Genomic DNA, 24,159 nt, shown 5'->3' on the forward strand with positions numbered 1-24,159 from the left:
AAGTGGAAAAGTAGCCTGTGTGGAAGTCTGTCTGTCTGAAACTTCTCATAAACTGTAGTCACAATGACAGGAGCTCCATGTATTGGAAGAAACAAACTCTCAGTGTCTCCTAAGTGCTCCTAGACTACATAGTTGCATAACAGCAGACAAGGGAGTTCTCTACAGTTCTACATTAGGGCGTTAGTTATGCGAAACTGGGCCTTTTATTGTAATAAGTTACTAATTAATGTGATTTTTTCACCAATGTGATTGTCTCAATTTTGAACAACACTACTATATCGTGGACCGCATTGTACAGTAAGTCAGGAATTAATTATGGTGTAATATTAATTTATTACTAGTAAAACATCACAGAGTAGGTAGCTAAAACCTAAAATAGAAAATTGATGTCTCACCTGGATTAACTTGTTCCCTGATTGCAATATGTTTATATGATATAAGCTATTCTTCTGTACAGATATCCTAAAACTTTCTTTTAAATAATTTTAAATTTTACTTTATCTGAATGTGGGGACCCAGAATATGATGTTGGATTCCTGGATTTATAGGTGGTTGAAATCCAATGGGGAGTGAACTGGATACTGTATAAGAGCATTAAGTGGTCTTAACCAGTGATTTATCTTATCTCTCTCTGAATGTTTATTCTTAACTTATGTGCATCTATGCTTGTGTGTGTGTGTGTGTGTGTGTGTGTGTGTGTGTGTGTGTGTGTTGTGTTGGTGCTAGTGAAGGCCAGGGGAAGCTGTGGGGGAAATCCTAGACCTGGAGTCCTAACACCATAACTCTTAACCACTGAGCCATTTCTCCAGAATTTCATTGTAATGTCCTAATGTGTATCCATTAGAACCACCAACAAAAAGGCCTATATGTAATTTCTTTTTCACACTAATCTCATTAGGAGTAACTAATAGCATCGTAATAGAGTGTAGGTGTTGTCTTTATAACAGGAATGTAGTTGATTGCTGATACTTTGTCCCAGTGTTAAAGTATAGCTTCATGCTATCCTGAAGGAATGTCCTATAAATACCTTGGACATAGTGATTAATGTCAGGTTAAGGAAACAAAGTTGACTTTTCAGGATTTTCACTTCACATTAGCAGTACTCTCTGGTCTTACTCACAAATGAGTGTTCTCAATAGTGCTCTATAACCTTTTAGAAATTTTCCATCAAGGCAATAGTACTCCTTAATAGTCTGCTAACTGTAGCAATGCTTAGGATATGTGCTTTTTCATTGCTATTTTCAAGGTCTAATTCTTTTCTCTGTGTTTGGGCAAGAGAACGGAATGAGGAAATAAGACATTAGACATCATTAGACACCAGTGAGCCAGGAAGAGGCTTTTCTTGATTTCAGCCAGGAGGTAGGTTTCTCAGCATAACTGTGCTTATGGCTAACTTCTTTCTGAAGGCCTCCTTTTCGATAGGTCACATAAAGTATAAAGGAAGTCTGCATGACTCTAGTGATCTTCAAGGCAAAGGAAAGACCATGAATACAAGCAGCATCGCTTCTAGCATGTACTGTTAAAAGCTCATTAACCTTAAAGTGTCAGTGCTCTGCAAACAAGCACTATATGAGGTCACGGGCACCTGATGCTCTATCTGTGCGTTATCCTGCCTTTAACACTACTTCTGTGGTCTTCAGTTTCTCTAGATGATTGAGTACTAGCACAGTGTGCACATATGTGTGTGCACACAACAAGCCAACAAACTAAACAGAAAATCTTCCAAATCAAGACTTTATACCAACTACAGCTATTATCAGACCAAAGAAATAGAAACTTGTGACTCTAGACAAAAGTGTTTGGTTACTTGTCTGTAAAACTCCCATGATGTTACTAACAAATTGCCACATCATGTGTGTGTGTACTTGTCACTGATGAAAATCTACACTACATGGTGAGAAGGAAATAAGGGCTTTCAGAATCCCTCATTTGTCTCCATGAAAGTTATGTTTCACCTTTTCACCTCTATTAGGTTAAAGTCTGAGCCTAGTTGGGATTTGGACTGAGGTCTGTATCTTTAAAGACTATTTATATAAGCATACAGTGACCTTATTATACTTTATTCCATAAACCTCTAGTGGTGTTGATTACAAATGATTATATGTTTCCATAAATAAAACATCCTGGAGTCCGGGCATATAGGTTATTGCTGCTGTCTATGACTAGGATGTGTGTGGCCCTGAGTTTTATCCTTAGAGCTTTTTTAAAAAAGGGAAAAGGAACAAAAACAAACAAAACAAAACTAAGGCTTATTCTGGAATTTTGAAAACACCTTTCTTCTTTTCTATCTTTGGAAAGCCTAAAAGCAAGCATGAGATTGGGTTATATCTGTGATCACATGGACAATTCTACCAGGCAAATAAAAGTCACAAGGAGTTCCTGAAGTCCAACCAGAATGGCAGCCTTCATGTTGGATTCACAGAACTTAACCACATGTGTGTGGGAGAGGGGAAAGGTCCATATTGCTATAGTTTTTCCGCAGTGTCTTCTAAATGAATAAAGAACAGAGGCTGAACAAACGAACCCACCCAGAAAGATGACCAGGAGGAGAATTACCCTTGATGTCTCTAACACTAAGGGACAGGCATTTCTTATAGGCAAAGTGCATGGTCACTGCTCCCTTCATTTACAATTGACGGGTCACAGGGGACCAGTGTATGTGATGATCCATTTCTTGAGGGTTCTAATAACTTGGTATGAGTAGTTCAATGTATTTGAGCATCAGTTTCCATAGCTGCAAAGTTGAGGGCTTAGACTGAGGATGAAAGAGACAATAAAAGGGACCTTAGTACTCTGTCTGGACTAAGATAGATAGGGCATCATCATCGTCACCAGCAGCATCATTGTCAGTAGTAACAGTAATCGTCATATTAATAGTAATAAGAAAAGTAATAATGCCACATGCAGCAAAGACATTGACCTAGTTGGCCTCAAGTACTCTATCAGAATCAGACCCTGGGATTTCTACTTGAATTTGTGACCATATTTGCACGATGAACCTAATAAATCTCTCTTTACTATTTGAAGATTTTCCCTCGTTTTATAGCAAGATTTTAGGGGACACGTAAACATTTTGTAGTCGTCCTACTTGAAACACTGGATGTAATTCACACACAAGGGTGTGCATTTTCTTAGTGTGAGAGACTTGATGTTTGTCCAACTACTTATTTATTTATTTTGTAGCCAGCAGCCCTTTGAGATGCATCACATTTCTCCATTCACTACCTTTCTGCAAGGAAGCGTGTCCAGGGCTCACAGATTAGTTCTGTCTGCTTTTGAAATTCATATAAATAGATCCATAGAGTTGTAGCTATTTATATCTCAGCTCTTTGAGTCAACATTATGTATTCACGGTTCCATGTTTTGCCTATGGCAGTAGTTTCATTTTTAGTGCTACTAATATTCTGCTATGTGATGATACCCGTCCATTTTCCTGTTAGTAGACACTAGCAGTTTCTAGCTTATAGAGATTCTGTAAGCAGTCCTAGGCATGCCTTTTGGATGCCTTTGGGCATACAAATGGGTAGATTTTGCTGAACATCTACCTACTTTTTAGGCTATTAGGTATGTCATAATATACATATGCTTAACATCTTATTCAAAGTGTGGATGGTAATTTATATATCAACTAGTGGTATCTTGAGTTACTGTAAATTATTTTCTAATTACCAAGAATTTTCCTTATTCATGGTGATATTTTTTAAAACATCCAGGTGAGCAGACTGCCGCTTTTATATGGGCTGGTCCTGGGTGACAAGAGACCTCATAGAGATGTCTGGTTGCAGTGCTTTGCCTGTGATGTGGGTGAGAGACTGTGGAGCTGTAAGCCTGCTTCTGTTTCATGCCTGGATACATTATGGTGGCTGTCTCAACAGCTGTGAATTTATTTATCTTTTTAACGCTTTCTTGGAAACTGACACTAGTTTGAAAGTAACCAGATTCACGGAGACCACACAGGTTAAGAAGAGGAATATTGGATGACACAAATATGGGCTTCAGTGGCGCCAGAGAACAAAGAAGGAAAAAAAACTTATTAGGTAACTAGTGGACCTAGGCATGAAATTTAGTAATACGCTCTTTAAACATAAAAGGCAAAGAAAAACTTGTTTGAAATAGTAGATGTGTCTGACGGCTAGTGCAAGGAATGTGTCTATTTTCACACTGATATACTCTGCTCCTAAAGAAGTTTCAACTTATCAAGGTAGCTTCCAATTTCTTCTCCAAAGAGAAGAAAATAGGTTATAAATATGGGATCTTGCATTAATTCAAACCATTCCCAAACCTCTATATTTTGAAGAAAGTTGAGCTAAAACCACAAAGTATTGGGACTGAGTAAAAGTTCTGAGAATGGATGGAGGGGAATCACTCATGCCCCCATTCTGCCCTGAATCCCCTGCCAGCTGTCATTTGACCATCAAATTTTCCCCTAGACTGGCACTAGAGATGCTGAGTAATTTGTTCAAATTCTCAAAGTTTGCAAATGGCAGTCATTTTCAAGCAAAGGTTTATCTGAGGCTTTGCTGCCTCCCATTACCAGGCAGACAAAAAAGTGAGGTTCCGTGCTTTGGCAGTAAACAGCAGGCAAACCATAATGATGTTACAAAATGCACCTTAAATTTTTCTGATTTTAGGCAGTGAGGTAGGAGTTCTGAATGCCACATGGCTTTTTCACCTCTGCTGCAGTAGAAAGGCAAGCCAAGCTTGGTTCAACTCACAACTTCATTGCCCACCCCGCAACTTCCTGGTCCCTATCTATCTTTATTTCTTCATGTTTACATTTTAAGGCACCCCTGTCCTTTTAGCAGCTGTATCTGTAAAATGGATCCTCAAGTTGTCCATAATTCTTGACCAAGATAACTGCTCAGCCCAGTTCAAATGTGAGTATAGGAGGCTCTCAGATAGAGGGAGAAAGTGTGGAATTTATGACACTTTGGGGAAGTTTAGTGCAACTAACTCTTTTTGCATCCCATTGGTTTCCTGTAAGAACTTTTAGAACCTTGCTTTGCAATGAGCACTCAAAATGACTTGGACTACATCTTTTAAACTTCCTCACATGGGCATTACATGGGCCTAAGGTCGATAAAAATGGATCGTTCTGGTGTTTAGTCTCTTGTAATATCTACTGTTATACTTGAATGAATGATAGTGTAGAAACACTAATTAAATGACCTCAAAACCCCAGTGCCTCATCTAGTGATTGAAGATCAAAATGTCAAACCTAGGCTGGCTGGGTAGCTCAGCATGGAAGAGCACCTGCCTCCCAAACCCACCAATGTGTGTTCTCCAGAACCTACATAGAGGTGGAAGGGGTAACTGACTTGAAAATGTTATTCTCTGACTTTTATATGTGCACCATGACATGTAAAAATAATCCATACTAATTAAAAAGAGCCAAATCTAGGCATGCCAAACTAAGTCAAGAAGAGCTAGGAGGAAATAAACCAATTCTCAGCACTGTCCCTTTTCATTTATTCTAAAATACTTGTTTACCTATGAGATAATAACAAGAAAAATAAAGTTCACTTATTAAACAGACTCCATTCCACTGTCAACCCCAATGCATAAGAGTCAGCTTCAATTTAGACAAGCTTATGAGTGGGAGAATAAAGTCATCAGATGTGTTCTAGTGAAAATCATCATTAGATGTCTTCATTCCAAGCTCAGAGTGTACACAGAGCAATCTGCTGCTGACAGTATGTCCATGGTAATTTACTCCTTGTCTAAGACAGAGTCGTCACTATCTCATCTGCCATTCTCAATATTGGTTTCAACTTTCCTTAATTATATATAAAAAGTGTTCTCCTTGTTAAACACATTGTACCCTTTACCTTTCAGAACACCCATGCAATGATCCTGTTGGCCTTCCTGCAGTTACATACTCACTCATCAAGACCACACTTATGTGTCCCCTAACTGTTGCACATAAGCCCAGAAGGTGTCTCTGGATGTCCCTGTCTGGGCAGACCTTTCCCCAGCCTGGTGTTTAATGACCTAGAAACAGCCCCACTGTTCTCTACTATTCAAGATGAAATGTAACTGGGAAATTCAAGCTGAAGTGTATACTCTAAGTCAATTTTTTTATTATAGACTGCTTTGATAAAGATTTGATGAGAATAAAATCGTACTTGCTCAAACTCTCCCTAACAGACAAAATATTTAGTAGGTCAATGAATAATAGGTTTTTATGAACTTTACATCACATTCTCTTTATATGTTAGAACCTCACTACTTTGTCTCCTCCAGATCTTCCACTTTAAATCTAAATAGTGACTATTGGACTACTGTATCTAGTATATACTTACATTGCATGTATTTTAAGTGCCTGTGATTCAGAAAGTCCACCAGCAACCTGCAATCTGTTTGTGCTATGGGGCTGGGCCCTCTTAAGCAGCCAGTTGACCTCATTCACCCCACTTTAATGCTGTAAGGCGTCTACCACTATTGGCTTTACAGATGGGTACTGAGGCTCAGAAGAGGCTGAGTCATGGGTCTAATATTACATTTGAAAATCTAGTCAAATTGGAGTTTGTTATCAAAAATTTACAACATGAAAGAGGCCTTCAGAGAAGAGCTTTATTTTCCCTTTGAAATAGGCAGCCTATTTTCTTTCTTCCATGTTCACGTGGGCCTCTTTGTCTCTAGGAAAAAAAAAATACGAGGAAGTTAAAATTGGCATGATTCATAATGTAATTACCAGTGAATTAATAGCAATAAAGAAATGCATAACTATCCACAGTAGTATGAGGATAGATTAGCCAGTCAAAATCTACTCAGTCCCTGGTGATTGACTATTTTCACAGAAGCTAGAATATAGAACCTTATTTCCAGGATAATGTAATTTTATCAATTAAAATACTAGAGTGTTTTAAAAAGTAATGTTCAATGAAAGTCTTTCTAAGGTACTCTCTAGACCCTTTGTACATCCAATCAGAAAACCCAAGGGTATCACTTGAAAATGCAGAATTCTAGGCAGTGCACGTCCTTGACATTTGATTTTAGGTTGTTTTTTTTTTTTCCCCCTCTCCGTGTTATTTTCTCTGTGTTTGGGTCTGCTTGATTCCTCCTTTAGTCCTCTTCCTCTGCTGTGCTGAAACAGAGAAATCAAACACTTGAAATATGAGAACAGCAGCAAACTGTATAGAGTGACTGGAGTTGTTAATAGTAAAAATAAACATTGGTTATAGTCTTTGGGACAAGAGAAAAGTTATATAACTTGGGATTACTCAGTTATTTAAACACTACATTGATCACTACAGATAAATCTCAATGTAAGAAAATAGTGGTAATATATCTAGCAAGAAGAGGAAGAGGAAGAAGAAGAACAACAGCACAACAGAAAGAAGTAAACAGGAAACAGCGTTAATTTGGTAGCGTTCATTTATCGTGTCCTGAGTGGTGCCATCTCCCCCAGATGCTTACAATGGTCTGAGCAATATCTGCTGCTGTAGAGGATGCCTGTATCCAAGTCATACATCTGGCTGATTAATTGCAAACATATCAAAAATAATACCTCCTTCACAACAGTTCTGGATGATTTACTAGCAGCTGTTTTAGAGCTGTATGTGACATTTGGCTTCGTTCTCTGCTCAGTTCTCTTTCATATCTACCATACCCATTTTTCTCAAGATCATTTCCTCGGAAATCTCCTAAGCTTCAATCTCAATCCCTAGAAAACCAGTCTTCTATAGCACTTTGTGCAAACCATCAGGGCTTCTGCTTAAGGGGAATCATGGTCTAGTTTAAAAGACAGGGCGCAGTAGTTCATACTATAGAGAAGTGAACCTACAGGGCAAATGAATAAGCCAAGTTCTGAGTGCTCTTCTTTATCCTAATCCAAGTAGAGTTGTGAGAATTGGGGTAGGCATGAAAGGCATCTCAGAGGAAGTTTGCAAGTGTTCTTTTCTTCAACTCAAGACAGATATAAGAGTGTTGCATAATTCAACAGAACTATGTTAAATCTTTCTATGTGTTTCTAACAGTGCATAACTATTAAAGGGAACATATTAGTTTCTGTTTCTTCCTGAATCCTCTTTTAATTTGTATGCACATCACAGAACTATAAGCTGGGTCTGGGGCAGTAGAGCCCTGCTCAACTGGAGCCTTTACCTTACATAGCATTCACTTTAAGAAATGTACACTCATCTCAATCATGATGTTTTGCCATCACCTGCCTAGAGCATGTCTTCTGATATGTGTAATATTGTATCATCTTCACTCTCCATAATCTATTCTCTTAATAATCTTGTTTTCTCTCTCTTCACATGGATCATGATTTTCAAAGAAAGTGCTGAAGATTCAAGGTGACAGCACCATCCCAGTGACTTCCTCCTCATGTAGCCCTGCACATGTGTCTTACCACCTTGTCATCACCTCATCTCGCTGACTTCAGTTGTGATTCTCTAATAATAGACTGAGGGGTTTTCTTCTTCTTTTTTTTTTCTTTTTTGGATTTGAGGCTAGATAGTGTGTGAGGGAGCTGTTCTCAATCAGGAGTAAAAAGATGAGGTGGAGAAGGAAAGGAAGTCAATTTTCAAACAATTTACTAGAAATTTACAAACCCTGGCGACCAGAGCTTAACCTAGCTGGCAACTTTATTAGTCTACATGAAATATATACCTCATCCCTCATACCACCTGCTTCAGTGTGAAATGGAAGGAGGTCCCAAAGGTTTATTAAGGCAGCAATATTCACAGAAAAACAGATCATAAGGGTAGGTTGGAATTCATTGGTAGATTAGTCCATTGATGAGTTCATTCTTGAACTGATTTTGAAAGGTGGTTTAAACTGAAGGAGTTATCACCTAGTTGAAGGAAGGAAGTTGCTGGGGCCACTCTTCAAGAGTGTTCTTTGCCAGTGTCTGAACATTATATCTCTAACTTATCTTGGTCATTGTATTAACTTTCTTCTGTTATTATGATAAAAATCCCCAACAAAAGAAAGATGTTCCTTAAGAAATAGAGGATGCCCTTGATTTCACTGTCCTAGGGAATGGTCTGCCTTAGTGGGAAAGGCATGACTGCGGAACCCTGAGCTTAAGGATACATTGTATGCACAATCAACAAGCACACATTTAATTCTAATACACAGCCCATGTTATCTTCTTTATTTAGTCTAGGATCCCAGCCCATGAGGTGGTATTCCTCACAGCCAAAGTATGTCTTCCCTCTTCAGTTAATCTATATAATTACTCATAAAATGTCCAGAGGTTCAGTATGGTAGTTTGAATAAGATATCCCATTTAATCCCAGACATGTTAATGTTTGGTCCCCACTTAATGACATTGATTATGGGGGCTTAGGAAGCTTAGCCTTGTTGGACAATGTATGTTACTGTAGGTAGGGTTTGCAAGCTTACAGACTTAGGCCATTTTGAGTTTGTTCTTTCTGTCTTTTGTTTGCAGTTAAGGCTATGACATCTCACCTTCCTGTTCTGACCACAATGACTACCACTTCCACACCATGATGGACTCTTACCCTCTGGAATAATGAGTCCAAATTAACCCCGCTTCTATAAGTTACATTGGTCATGGTGTTTTATCACAGCAATAGAAAAGTGACACTAAGACACTCACTTATTCTATAGAATCCATCATAGACATGCACAGAAGCTTGAGTCTTGTGTGATTCTGGCTCATGCCAAATTGTCAAACAATATCAATCAATTTTAATAGTTAGAGTCACCATGAATTACTGATTTTTCTTTACCATATATTTTTAACCATAACAAACAAGCAACCGAGCCAAGAAAACATAGTTGGAAAATTGTGGAGTGGTGACAACATAAACATTTTCTCATTGGACTCTTGGATATTTTGTCACAGTGAGTTAATACACCCTCTAAGAACAAAGGAAGGATGCTTTGTATACAGTAACTCATACTAGTCATCTCAAAACACTGATCTCTTTGGAAATAACTTCTTGGTATTCTGGTTTCTCCTGTGATTGAACAAAGAAGTTTTTGGAAGTAAGAGAGAGAGCAGTTAAGTTAAAGAGATGAAAGAAAGAGAAGATAAAGGAAAGAAGGAAGGAAGGACAGGAAAAGAAAGGAAAGGAAAGGAAAGGAAAGGAAAGGAAAGGAAAGGAAAGGAAAGGAAAGGAAAGGAAAGGAAAGGAAAGGAAAGGAAAGGACAGGACAGGACAGGACAGGACAGGACAGGACAAAAGAAATCAAGTGAATTCCGCCTTTGGTCACTGAAGTGGTAAAGGTGAGAGGATGTGGGGAAAGCTCTGAAAAAAGTTAGCTATACCGAGTAGTCACAAGAAAATATATAACCAGTCCCATTGAATAGACTACACATGCTCCCCCTGTCTCCTGTGTCCAGTCAGGCAGCAATACTGGCGTACGTTTCCCCCTCCTCTCCTTTCCACACATTTTCCATCTTTGAAGTCAAGTCTGCATCCTCTTTCCCCCCTTGTCTTGGCAGGTCCCAGCATACTTGCCTGATACGGGTTGGAGGTTAGGTCCCTTTGTGTGGTGTTTCCCACTTTTGTATTTGTGTTACAGTGCCTCTCCAAAATCTTCCTTTTCTAAGATGCTTCACACATCCCTCTCTGCTGTTTATAACACTTAAATTTAGCCTTATTTCAGCACTCCTCATAATATAGCTTTTATTAAAGTTGTTTAAACAGGCATTTCTCTTTCTCCCTAGATTGTTACCCACCAGCGTGGAAGTGTTGGTATCCAGTTGCTATAGAACCCACTACAGTGCTTCACATAGGGAGGGCTTTTGATAATTTAGTGCTTGTTGAATTAAATTGAATAATTAAAATCCAAAGTAAGTTGGAAAAGGGTGCTGTTTGGAGGGGAGTCCGGATTGGGTTACCTGGATAGGAAAACATATACTTGATTTTTCTAACAGCTTGCACCCAAGCTGTCATTAAAATTAAAGTCCTTTATTACCCGCTTTTATTGTTGATGAAATAATACTCCCATGCCTTGGAGCATGCTGCTCTTAGTTATAATTTTGTGACATCAGGCATCAAGCAGTTGGAAAATTGCATGTGCTGGTAATATAACTTTACATACAGTATATCATTACAAATGAGAACATGGGGCCCGGGGGTAAGGAATGTTCTGTGACACACTTCTCTGAGAAGAAAGAAAACTCACCTACAAATTTTTGACTAAAGCATTTTCAACTTGGAACAAACTCCATACACTTTAGTTGTCTTCTCAGCTATATCAGTTCAATCCTAGCTGGTACCGTACTACAAATACAAACTATTTCTCTTCTCTCTACCCCCTGCTGTTTCTCACAGCCCCACAACTCATACATCCATATATTTATATGCAGAAGTCATACATAGGAAAAATGGAAACACTTTTCTAAATTTCTGGACTGATACTGGCTGTTGCTCTAAAGGTAAGTGCTTGTCCTGGCCTGATTATTCTGATTGGAGCACTTACCCTATCAATTCCTCTATTTGTCCACTCCTGTTTAAAAGATAATGGAGACCTCCATTAAGTGGAATTAAGAAAAAGAAGAAATGCCTCATTCTGCTGGGATGAGCTCAAATGAGCCATATTCCAAGGCCTTCCTGAGACTTGTATCTGAGGCAGAGGATGGTAGGTGCTCTGAAGGCAGTTCTCTTCAAACCGTTGCTCCTATGTAGCCCTGTGGACCTCTACTTCGTACAATGACATAAGTATATTCTAACAGTGAGCTGTAGTGAAAGCATCCCCAAATAGTTTCAACTTAAACTGATGTAGAATTGTTTGCATTTCTTATTGAGGTGGATTTTTATTTCTTTTTTGCTTATTTTATGATTATATATTATCACCTTGTTGAGAGAAAGCCTCTCCTTTTGGCCTAGTCTGGCCTCAAACTCAGTTCATGATCTTATTAACTTCATCTCCTGAGTGACAATATTTAATTATAACCCCAGACTGCTGTTGCTGCTGCTGTTCATCACCATCATCATCACCATCATCAAATAATATCTATCATCCTCAGCATCATCGTCAAATAATAATATCCAAAATGGGTCAGACAATACCTGATATGAGAGATCCAGTGTTGTTCAAAATCTAGGATCCCTTGTTATATTTGATAGTTAGTATCTATCTTTGGTATTGACCTGTGGTCATAGATAACATTGTGGAATTCCAGCAGTCCCTTATATTTCCAAGGCAGTCAGGAGGCTGAGTTTATTAAGAGCAGTAAACCTTTACTTAATCTGCAAACTTTCCTTGACACTGCATTTAAAGCTTTCCTTTTATATTTAAGATGCCTTTGCCATGGGGCTCCTTGTTTAGATATGTGTTTGCCTTTTGAAATTAGTGGTAGTTATTAAAGAGGTCTTATTGTTAGTTTTAATTATTTTGTGGAGTTCAATCCTGGAGATATAGGCTAGGGAGATGTTCAACTGTTGTCAAAAGGTTCTCTTTATTAAGAAAGTAAAGAAGATCACATTTTGAGCAGTCAAAGAAAATACACACATAATACTATTTCTGTTTGATGCTTACATAGTTGGGCATAGAAAGAAGGCTCATAAGAGTGCCTTTTTACATGGCTAAAAATTCTCCACGCTGTCAAGACACTGTTTGGTTCACTCAGAAGAAATCATACTATGAAAGTAGTATTTTTTCTGAAGGACTGATATCTTTTCTTGAGACAGCATTTTTTCCCAGCATCTGGAATAACAAGCATTGGCTATCTGTGTCAGACCAAGTCAACATACCACAGTTATTTATTAACAAGACTTGCACCCTTCTTAATAGCCTTGGTTATTTCCTCCCCAAGGGAGAGGTCAGACTCAAGGAAGTTTTCATTATTTTCTTTGGTCCAGAGTGTCTTTGTTCATGCTCAACTTCTAAGAGATGGTGAGCTGAATTCACTTTTAAACCTATAGGGACTAATTATCAGAATAAGACAAAAGAGACTTGTAATGTTTTCACTGGAAGTGAGATCAGGGGACCCGGAATTGAGAGTCTGAACTTGCTGCTTTTGTATCTGAAAACTAGAGTAGATATCTCTCTGGGTTGCAAGAGGCCTATGGCCACTGTCATTCTGTTTTAGAGGAATACTTACAAGCTCTTGGGCAGATAGCCCACTCCTCTATCATATCTTAATCTTAAATTACATTTTCCCCCCACTTCAATGTCGAATATGGTTTTTTAACTCCCAGGTTGCCAAAGTTGCTCCATCTGTCCCCAAAAGCCCCCAAATACGTGTTTTTACGAAAGAGACAATGCGACACTGTAGTAGCTGAGATAGGTTGGAAAAGTAAGGGCCTGAGGAGAGCTGTCCCTGGAGAAATGACAGGATCACAGGTTCTTTCCAAGGAGGCCAAGGACTCACTTGGAACATCTGGTTCTGATCTCTAGCCTTGCACTGTGACAATCTCATTCAGCAAGCATATTTGATTTGTCATCTGTGATAAGCTGTAATTGATACAGACTATTTGACTCAAAGTTGAATGTCTACTGAGGTGATAGTCCATACATTTTAACAATCATTTTGAAACACCATCATCTGCTTTCTCCCAAATATTTTTTACATTTCAAATGTGATTTTGCAAACATTTGTCATCGACTGTGCAGAAAAGACTGAGAAAAATGTAAGTAACCATTTATGCCACATTGTGATTTCTCCTTAAGTGTGTGTAAAAAGACTTTGGTCATCTTTAAAGAGCCTGGAGCCTTTTTCCCCTGTAGGGAAAGTGCAAAGCTGAGAGCTAGTTTCCTAGGAGATCTGTAACATGAGGTCAAAGCAAAGGCCCATGTCACTATCGCATCTTCAGGACGAGGAAGATAAGGTTTACTAAGGAGGCTCTGTCCTGTCATCCCTCTGTGATCTCACTTGAAACAAAATCCTGGCTGACCTTCTCATCCTCTCTATCCAGATTTCAGTTACAACTGATGCTGTCTACAGAGCAAAGACTCTATCTCTCTTCAAAACAGACAGCCATGCTCCCTCATCATTTAGCCTCCACTGGAACTTTGCTTTCTTTTCTGGAGTCTGGTTTACTGGTGCAGGAGAGGCAGAGGCAGGGGTACCACTCTTTACACTGCTTGAAAAGGATATAGGTTGATCTTTTGAAAATACTTTTCGTAAAAGATTCAGATTCTATCCTATGACATACTTGAAACCCATGAATAGAGGACCTTAGTTGGGACTAATACAGCCATATTCCAAGATCTCTTTAATATATCTTGGCTTTGTTGCCTACTTTATAAAATATTTACCTAAAGTACTTTTTTCAGAATGTTTACTCTAACCTATTTTTATGACAATTCAAGTCCAAGAATTATAAAGTATGGGTTTTCTAAATATGGAAACACTATGGAACATAAAAAAGTAAAAAATTTTTACTCATGTGGAAAGGCATAGCAGCATTTTTTTTTCTGATTAGATTTTGACAATTTGATGCAGACTTAGACATATATGCAAGGAGGGAATGTTAATTGAGAGAGCTCTTCCATAAAATTGTCCTCTAGTCAAGACTGTGTGAACATTTCTTCTTTTAATTAATGATTAATGTGGGAGAGCCCAGCCTACTGTGGGCAGTGCCACCCCTGAGCAGGTGGTCCTGGGTTATATAAGAAACTGCTTGTGAAGCCATGATGAGCAAGCAGTAAAAACATTTCTCTGTGGCTTCAATTTCAGTTCCTTCCTTGAGTTCCTTCACCAACTTCCCTCAGTGATCAAGTGTGATCAGAGAGTTATAAAATAAAGTAATCCCTTCCCTTCCCAAGGTGCTTTGGCCACAGTGTTTTTATCAGAGCAACAGTGAATCTATCTAACTAAGGCAGTTAAGCATCAAAGGATGTAGCTGCATCCTACCTCTTTCTATGAAATATAAGTAGGTAGGTGATGGCAGACAAGCAGTCACAACAGGTAGGACTCGCTGAGTCACTGAGTTACAATGAGATTTACAAGATCTCTTAGAGTAAAGAGGCTGCAAAGCACCCACTTGTACACTTTGTTTTCTTTTGTAAAAGGTTACCATGAGGGTTGGCCATAGTGGGAGACAGAGACGAGCAGATCTACAAATCTGTGTTAGTTCTGTCAGCCTGGCCTATAAATACATAGCGAGACCTGTCTCAAAAACAAAAAACCAAATACTAAAAACCAAAACAAAACCCAGAAACAACAAAACACACACCATAACCATTATTTATCAGAATGGTGGCATATTGAGACATGTCATTTCTTTTTTTATACTATGCTATATATTAAAATCACTTTTAAATCAATGCTAACTTTTAAAGGTATCTATGATATATTGTCTTTTTTTATCATTAAAGATTGTAGGTTTTTTTAATGGGATTTCACTGTGTAGCTCAGGCTTCTCTCAAATTCGTTGCTATATTTGTGCTTCAGCCTTAAGTGTGCTTGTATATTGGCATAATCCACCGTGCCTCGTTAAATATTCTATTTTAAAATTCCTAACATTTGTTTTAATTCATTTATGTTCTCAGCTTCAGGTTTGCTCAGCCGATCCAGCTCAGGCTGTGAGCACGTGCTTAGCAGTGGCTTTTTACTGTGTGCTTTTACTTGTAGAAAAATATGTATAACGCCATTTGTTTGAATATGTATTTGTATGTATTCACCCTATCTTATACACACATGGCCCATTTATGATAAAAATGAACTGAATACTACATTGCTCAATTTTTTCAGTTTTAATAAGTAAGAAAAGGCATTTCTGTTTAAAGGCAATGCATTAAAAGATGCACCTATATATGCCCCAGTGTACACTGTAAGACTGCCCAGATATCTACATGAAGAAATATTTCAAATGTCATAACTTCACATTTGTAAATCCCAGCATAAAACTACCAATATGAACAACCAATATGAACAACATGCTTTCTCCAGAAGCCAGGAACCATATTGCCATAGGCCCTAAGAGAAGCCAATTTAGGTCTCAGCAGCTCATTCAGACGGGATTGCTAAAGTACCTCTGATCCAAGCATGACCAGGTAGGCTAGAGTTAGTACTTCAAATAGTTAGAGACCCTTTTGAGCAACATCATGGAAGGACATGAAGAAGGGGTTTGCGGAGAAAGCAAACCAAAACCTTCCCAATCATAAGCAAAGCCAAAACAGTGGACTGCCCCTTAGAAACCGTGCACCTCAAGCAAAACGCAAAAAGAACAAAAGGAAAAGAGTACTTGAATGAAGATGCGAATGGATTCATGGTGTACCTGAAACAGAGCTCACAGGTGCTTCACAATGGAGCGCTGATAGCAGCCGACAGCCGGGAAGTAATGGAAGAAATTGTAGTGGCCTTAAAGAACGACAGTAGACGGGAAGGAAGGCGGCTGAAGAGACAGGCAGCAGAGAAAAATGCAATGGTATGTTTCCATTGTCGACAAGCTGACTACCCCGCTGTACTAGAGAGTCAGGACATGGGCACACGCATTTGTTACCGTTGCAGGTCCATGGAGCATTAGATGACAAAGTGTAGAGTAAATGTAGATCCTGCACTTGGGGAATTTCCTTTTGCAAATGTTTTGTCTGCGGAGAAATGGGACCCCTGTCCAGATTCTGCCCTGATAATAGTAGAGGAGTCTGTGGGGATGGTCGTGGCTGTAAACTCTGTGGCTCCATGGAACATTTTAAGAAAGATTGCTCTGAAACTCAGAACTCAGATCAGATCACAGTTGGTTGCTAGGCAAAGGTAATGAATGCAGACTATGAAGATGTTCTGGATGTGCCCAAACCTAAAACGAAAGTACCATAAGTTGTTAATTTTTGATAAAAATTGGTACAGTTGTTAATTACCACCTCAAGGTTACTTTCCAAAGTAAGCTTTTAGAGATTGAAGCTGGGCACTTGTGGAAGCAAGTCTGTGTTATAGACGCCACTCTGACCTCGATGGGGTAAGGTTGCCTACAATCTGTCTATGGAGGAATAAGTGTGATTAATTACACTCTCCAGATAGTGTGTGTGTGTTTGTGTGTGTATGGGTTGTCTGTCTGACTGTATCTCTGTGCCTGTGTGTCTGTATTTGAAACAGATTCTATGTAGCCCAGGCTGGCTCCAAACTAATATCCCTGCTTCAGCATCCAAAGTACTGAGATTATAGGCAATGTGCCGAAGAGCATATTTTAGCAGATGGAACTTAGAAATAACTAAGATTGTAGCAGTCATCATTATAAATGTGAATTATGAATCAAAATTGACCTCTAGATAAAGCACATGCCTTTCAGCTCACAAATAAATAAATATTTTGTTATATGCTCTTTAAAAAAAAAAGGAAAGGAAAGGAAAGGAAAGAAAAAAGGAAAGCCAGTTAAGCTGAGGCATAAGATGAGAACGTCAAACTAGCACCTATGACTATGTTCAAGGAGGAATGTCAATGAGTGCCTTAATAAGGACTATAAATACACAAGCAGTTGAATGAAGTAATGAAAACAATTCAAGACATGAAAGTAGAATTTAAGGAAGAAATTGAACCACTGATAAAACCCACAAACTGAAATAAAGCTAGACATGGAAAAGTCAGGAGGCCACATTAACAACGCAGAGGTAGGTAAGCCTCAGCACCGATTGAGAGTCCTGGAAGAGAGAGCATCAGATCCCGAAGGCAAGATAGAAAAACTGGAGAGCGCAATCACAGAAAATGGGAAGTCTAAGAACTCTAGTCACAAAGCAGCCAGCAAGTCTGAAAAGCCGGCACTCTGAAAAGACAAAACTTACGATAATAGGTATAGAGAAAGAGACTAAACCTGCGTAAAAGCAAAGAGTATATTTTCAACAAAATTATAGATGAAACATTCCATAGTCTAAAGACAGAGATGTCTATCAGGTAGGTACAAGAAGCAAATAAAACAGCAAATACACCCAGAAAAGAAACTCCCCACAATGCATAGTCACCAAAACCCACCAAACACACTGAACAAAGGAAGGATATTCAAAGCTGCAAGGGTGAAGGCCCAAGCCACACAGGTAAAGGCAGGGCTATTAGAATAACACCTGACATTTCAATGAAAGCTCCAAAAACAGATGGGCCTAGATGAATGTTCTACAAGATTTCAGAGACCACAGATGCCAGCACAGACTACCAAACCATCAATCACACGACAGAGAAAGAAAAAGATTGCACTTCATAAACTATAAACGAATTTAAGCAGTTTATGTTCACCAATCCAGAAGGCCTAAGAGAAAATTTTAACTCTGAAGAAAAAGATCACTATACTAAAGAGGAAACAAGGGGTAAATTAAAAGCAGAGCAGTAAATCAAAAGGGGGCACCCACACCACAAAAAACAAAATAACGGGAATCAGTAAACACTGCTCATTAATAACTCTCACTGTTAATCATCTCAGTATCCCTAATAAAACACACAGAATAACACACTGAATTGTAAATTAGTACCCAGCTTTCTGCTACATCCAAGAAACACACTTTGCCATCAAGGATAACACCTTAGGAAGAAGATGAAAAAAGATATTCCAAGCAAAGCTACCCATGGATCAAGAAGGTATTGTAATGTGTGACAAAATAAACTTTAAACACAAACTAATCAAACGGATAGGAAATACATTGCATATATATTAAAGAAAAAAGTATACCAAGAAGACATTATAATTTAAACATTTATGCATAAAGTATAGGGGCACCCAAATTATTAAAAGAAACACTATTACAGCTAAAATTACATAATCATCCTATCCTTTTCTTTCTCATAATATCTCATATTCAACACAAAACTAAATTGAGAAATTCTGTAGTAACATCAAAATCAAATGGACTTCACAGACATGTACAGAGGATTCCACTAAAACACAAAAGAATATACTTTTCTCAGAAGCCCATGGAACTTCCTCTAATATTGGCCACATATTAGGATACTAAACAAGTATCAACAGATATTAAGAAAAGTTAAATAACACCCTGCATCTTATTTAACCACCATGGAAAGATTAAAACTGGATATCACCAACAATAAAAACAACAAAGTATACAAACTCATGGAACCTGAACAATTCACTACTGAACAAATATTGGGTCAAGAAAACTAAAACTTTGAATAATTAAATGAGACCCAAAACACAGCATACCCAATTTTATGGAAAACAGTATAGGCAGTTTTCACAGTCAAGTTCATAATACCAGTGTCTACATTAACAAAATGCAGAAATACAAAAAAAAAAACCCTAATGAGCTCTGATTTTAGTAACTTAATGACATACCTGAATGCTCTGAAAGAGCAAGAAAGAAACAAGGGAGGGAGGGAGGGGAGGGGAGGGGAGGGGAAGGAGGAGAGAGAGAGAGAGAGAGAGAGAGAGAGAGAGAGAGAGAGAGAGAGAGAGAGAGAGAGAGAGAGAGAGAGAGTGCAAACCCAAAGAAGTATAGAGGAAGGAAAATATCCTGAAAATTGATTTAGTACAAGAGCCAGCTAAACCCTGCTTGGCCCTATATCCAAAGGAATCTACCTCCTGTTACAGATTGCTGCTCTATTCATAAAAGCCAGGAATTGGGGACAGCCTAGATGTCTATCTACTGATAAATGGATTGTTACAAATGTGATATATTTACAGAACTGTATATTATTCAGCTGTTAAGAAAAATGAAATTTGAAAGTAAATGGATTGAGTTAGAAGCAATTACACACACACACACAATCTCTTTCTCTTTCTCACACACACAAACACACACACACACACACACACACACACACACAGAGAGAGAGAGAGAGAGAGAGAGAGAGAGAGAGAGACTAATTTTTTCTCCTACTGTATCATAAGAGTCTGATTCCTGTGTCCTTCTAGTTTGCTTCTGTTCTTGATGATTTCATTGCATTCATTATTTTGAGCTGAATATTGGCTAGGTATACTCTTCAAAGATTTAAACTGTTTATCTGGGTATGAGAAAAAAAATTGATGCTCTGTCAAGGATCCTCTTGTTCACCAGATAAATCTTTTCCATCAAAAAAAGAGAACCAGACATGTGAGCAGGGCTTTTCTCCCTCATGTATCACACCACCATGGAGTCATTAGAGCAAAACACCTGCACCTGGAAACACTTTTCTAGGTCCAGATGCAGTGAGGACCTGGGATGTTACTTGAATACAAGTAACCTCATATCCCTGAGTTACAGCAATGTCTTAGGTTTATTGCCCTATTGAAAAATCCCATTTGCTTCCTCAATTTCATTTGTTTTACCTCCACAGCTCTGTCCTATTCCTCAGATGAGCCTCTTACTTATTATAATGGTGCATATACTGAGTTGTAGCCCCAAGCTTGTTGCCTTTGGAATATAAATGTTCATTTTATTAATAAATGTTAACATTATAACAGTACAAAATAAAGTTGTTTTGGTTTTGAAGAAAGTGTTTTTTTTTTTTCCATCCATAGAGCAAGTACTACCTCCTGAGCACCTATTTATGTAATGTGTCATTTCATCTTCCTTGTGGCAAGGGACACAGAGATGATATCTGCTTGGTGCAAAGAAGTACCCCTGAAGATGTGGACTAAAATTTTACTTGGTCATGGAATAGCAGTGTGATCTTGACACTGTATCTTCTACCATTTGTTTACAGGTGTGTGTGCGTATGTGTGTGTGTAAGAGAGGAGGAGTTGGAAATAATAACTATGGTGTTAGGTTATTGTGTTAATTACAAGCTAAACACTTGGCATTCTTCATACAGTAGTCAGTAAAAGCATGGTGACAGCATCAGTAATGGGTCTGAGTACACAGAACCGAGCTCGGTTGTACTTACAGTGATAAGACCCTGACTTTATTAAGAGTTCATGTTACATTGGTAAACAACACACCTAGAGGGGGAAAATGTTTGAAGTAATTCATTTAATATACAAATGTTTTATTTTGTTCCTCATAGAGTATTTTCTGCTTATTGTTTCTTTTATTACTTTACCATAGATCAGTTTGTCAGTCTTGTACTTTATAATCCTATCATGTCAAAAAGCAGTTGCTTCACTTCTGAGGACAGACTGATCTATATTGAAAATTCCGGGCCAGCTAAGGCTAGGCATAATGAGATCCTTGAAAAAAAATGTGAGGAAAGAGACATAAGAACTATGGTGTATCATATATTAGAATCACAGAGCAATAGAGAAAGGAATCTAAAAACAGGTTTAGATCACTAGGAGCTGATGATATCTCATTGACTGAAATTGGTTCTTTCAGAGCTGGGTACCTCAAGTTGGTACCACTGTAGAGGGCAACAAAACTTACTGTAGAAATATCCCAAACTTCTGCTGGTGCTCCTGTAACAGAGGATAGGCGTGGCAAGGGTGAATTAAGAAAAATACATCATAAGCAGGGCATGGTGGCTCATGCCTTTAATCCCAGCACTCAGGAGGCAGAGGCAGGCAGATTTCTGAGTTTGAGGCCAGCCTGGTCTACAGAGTGAATTCTAGGACAGCCAGGGCTATACAGAGAAACCCTGTGTCGATTAACCCCCCCACCCCCCCAAAAAATCCTGTTTTTCTTCCTCCTATTGACAAATACATTTTAGTTTCTTTATTGACAGAACCTATGCAAAAGCCAAATGTTACAATGTAGCATTACAGTCCCATCTCTTGGACCACACAGTCCCAGCTCTAATACTACACAGATGGTGTGAAAGGTTGGAACTGGTTCTGAGGAAAAGTCTAAGCATTCAGAGGCCACACATCCTAGTGGAGGCAGGGGCGTGACAGTGAAAAAATACAGAAACATTAAGAACATTCTATAAAGCAAAAAGAAAAGCTCTATTCATTTTAAGTTTGTTTTAGCAGGTAACAATGTGGTTTTGAAGAGACATAGTTGAAAAGCAAAGAAATAAGTGATCACGTGGCATATATGGTGAACAGAAGCCAGCAAAGATAGCATTGAATGATTCAAGGTTTGCCCCATTTTCAAGATAATCACCATAGAATGCACAATAACTAATAACACTAAGGAAAGAAAATAATTTATTTTCAATGGATAGGAGTTCTCAGAGTGGAAGGACCTACTACAGCAATCCATTTGGGCTTTTATTTTAAGAAAAGGAATCAGAAGTGGTTTCAAATATGAGAGTCATTTAAGCAAGTTCATAACTTAATGATTACACTGGTAACTAGGTAATAGATTCTAAGTTAGAATTGAACAGATACTACTAGAAGAAACTCTAGATGTAGGCCTTATTGTAATTACTTGAGACATTGCTTTGACTGTGCATCTGGACTGCCTCTTTGATGACTTAGGCACAGAGGTTCCTCTGGGGAGTTGGGTAGAAAGAGGAATCATGAATGTTCCCAGTAGATAGATTAAGTCACTAAGTAGATATCAATGTCATTATGAATCTAACAAAAACAAATAGAAGATGAGCACTTAGAAGATAAAACAAAACAAAGCAACCAAAAAAAAAAAAAAAAAAAGCAAAGCTACTCTTTATACCCTATGACATTTAAAACATCGAGGGGAATTTGAAGTGATTACAAATCAGGTCGACAGTCGAATACCCAAGTGGTAATAGAAGGAAAGGCAGTTGTTGCTGTTTAGATCTATTAGTCTTTCAAAGATCATCATATGGATTATAAAGCTAAGTCCCTGGAAGAATTCATTTAGGTGGATTCTATGCAGGATGGAGAAACTCCAGCATGTAGAGGACTAGTGGGATGAGCTACTCATTCAGCTAGAAGACTGGAAGAAAAGCTGGAGTGTAGCCTTCTGAACCTCAGGGAAGAGGTTTGAACAAATAAGGGACCTATCTTACAGGACGCAGGTGGCTCCCAGTGAAATCCAACTAGATTGATAAATAGAAGTGTGTCCACTGGATATGGACACACAGGGTTTGCACTGACCTTGCCATGAACAGATTCGCTTATCAGCTTATCAGCAAGTCCTATGAGCATGTAGTCATCCTGTATTCTAGGAGCCGTAGGTACTTGATTGGAAAGAATAGTAATAACCACAGTTTTTTGTCTACATGAGGGGAAACTGGCTGCTGACTTACCATGTTTTCTGTTAAGGGATAATATTTGATATAAGTGGCTCTGAAAGGTTTTCTGCCTCTCTGTGATTGGAATCTGTGGCTGGAAATTGATCCCGCATGATAACAAGAATGCTGTCTACCCATTTAATCTTTTTCTCTATAGGGCACTCACTGAACATGACAACCAGGCATCCTTTCAGTGCAGTGGGGCTAGGGAAAATAGTAGTGCCACTGTAGGAAAAACAGGTATTACTTCATCAGGATATCAACCAGGATCAGTATCTGCTCAGGATATCAATGTCTGCTTTTTAAAATTCTCATCTGTATTAAATGTCAATAAAATAACAAACTAAAGAGTTAAGTTAAATTTGTTTATTCATGGATACTTCAAGGCCAAGATTTGTGGATGTTACTGAAGTACTTCCATTTTGTCTTAAGTTTCTTCTGCTCCTACCCCACCTCTACTTTGGGCTATGGATATTGCTGTCCTTCTATATACTACAAGGCTGAACTATAAGCGTGGAACATGCCTTACATGTCTTTATTGTGATCTACAATAGATGCTGCACATATCTTTAGTGAATGACATTATATAAAAAGCATTAATTTGTGAAGTTTATGTCCTTTAAATACAGCTCCTTTGAATCAAGCTTGAATTTTTTTGAAAGATTGCCAGTATCAGTAAGTTCTTCATTGCTGTAAAAAAAAATTTTCTGATATAAACAACTTTGAAATGGGAACAATTAATTTTGAGTTACTTTTTGGAGGTTTAGCCCTGTCAGTCTAGGCCTGCAGTCAGGTCCAGCATGCTGCTGTCAGGTGCATGTGGTCATGGGCATCAGGAAACAGTGAAACACAAAGAGCTGGAGTCCTGTCTCCTTCAGGGATACCTCATGACTTAATTTTCTTCAGCTATAGGACTGAAGAATAAGCTACACTTGACTTAAATATTCTCTTAGCCACCTACTTCAGATTCAAGCTGTCTAGAATAAGCTCATGGTTTTGCTAAGCTTCTTTTTCTCCATTTGTTCCTTTTTCTCTAATTAAACAATTTTTATTAGATATTTTCTTCATTTACATTTCAAATGCTATCCTGAAAGTCCCCTAGACCCTCCCCCCGCCCTACTCCCCAACCCACCCACTCCTGCTTCCTGGTCCTGGCATTCCCCTCTACTGGGGCATATAATCTTTGCAAGACCAAGGGCCTCTCCTCCCAATGATGGCTGACTAGGCCATCTTCTGCTACATATGCAGCTAGAGACACAAGCTCTGGGGGGGGGGGG

General features: G+C 38.5%; 1 protein-coding gene and 1 pseudogene across 12 annotated transcripts in view; both read left to right on the plus strand.

Moving 5' to 3' along the window:
* Macrod2 (mono-ADP ribosylhydrolase 2) overlaps positions 1 to 24,159 on the plus strand; it is a 1,997,664-nt gene that overhangs the window by 716,058 nt on the left and 1,257,447 nt on the right. The window lies entirely within an intron of this gene.
* Positions 15,870 to 16,902, plus strand: Zcchc9-ps (zinc finger, CCHC domain containing 9, pseudogene; annotated as a pseudogene).

This window comes from Mus musculus, chromosome 2 (assembly GCF_000001635.26).
Source record: "Mus musculus strain C57BL/6J chromosome 2, GRCm38.p6 C57BL/6J".
Classification (NCBI taxonomy): domain Eukaryota; kingdom Metazoa; phylum Chordata; class Mammalia; order Rodentia; family Muridae; genus Mus; species Mus musculus.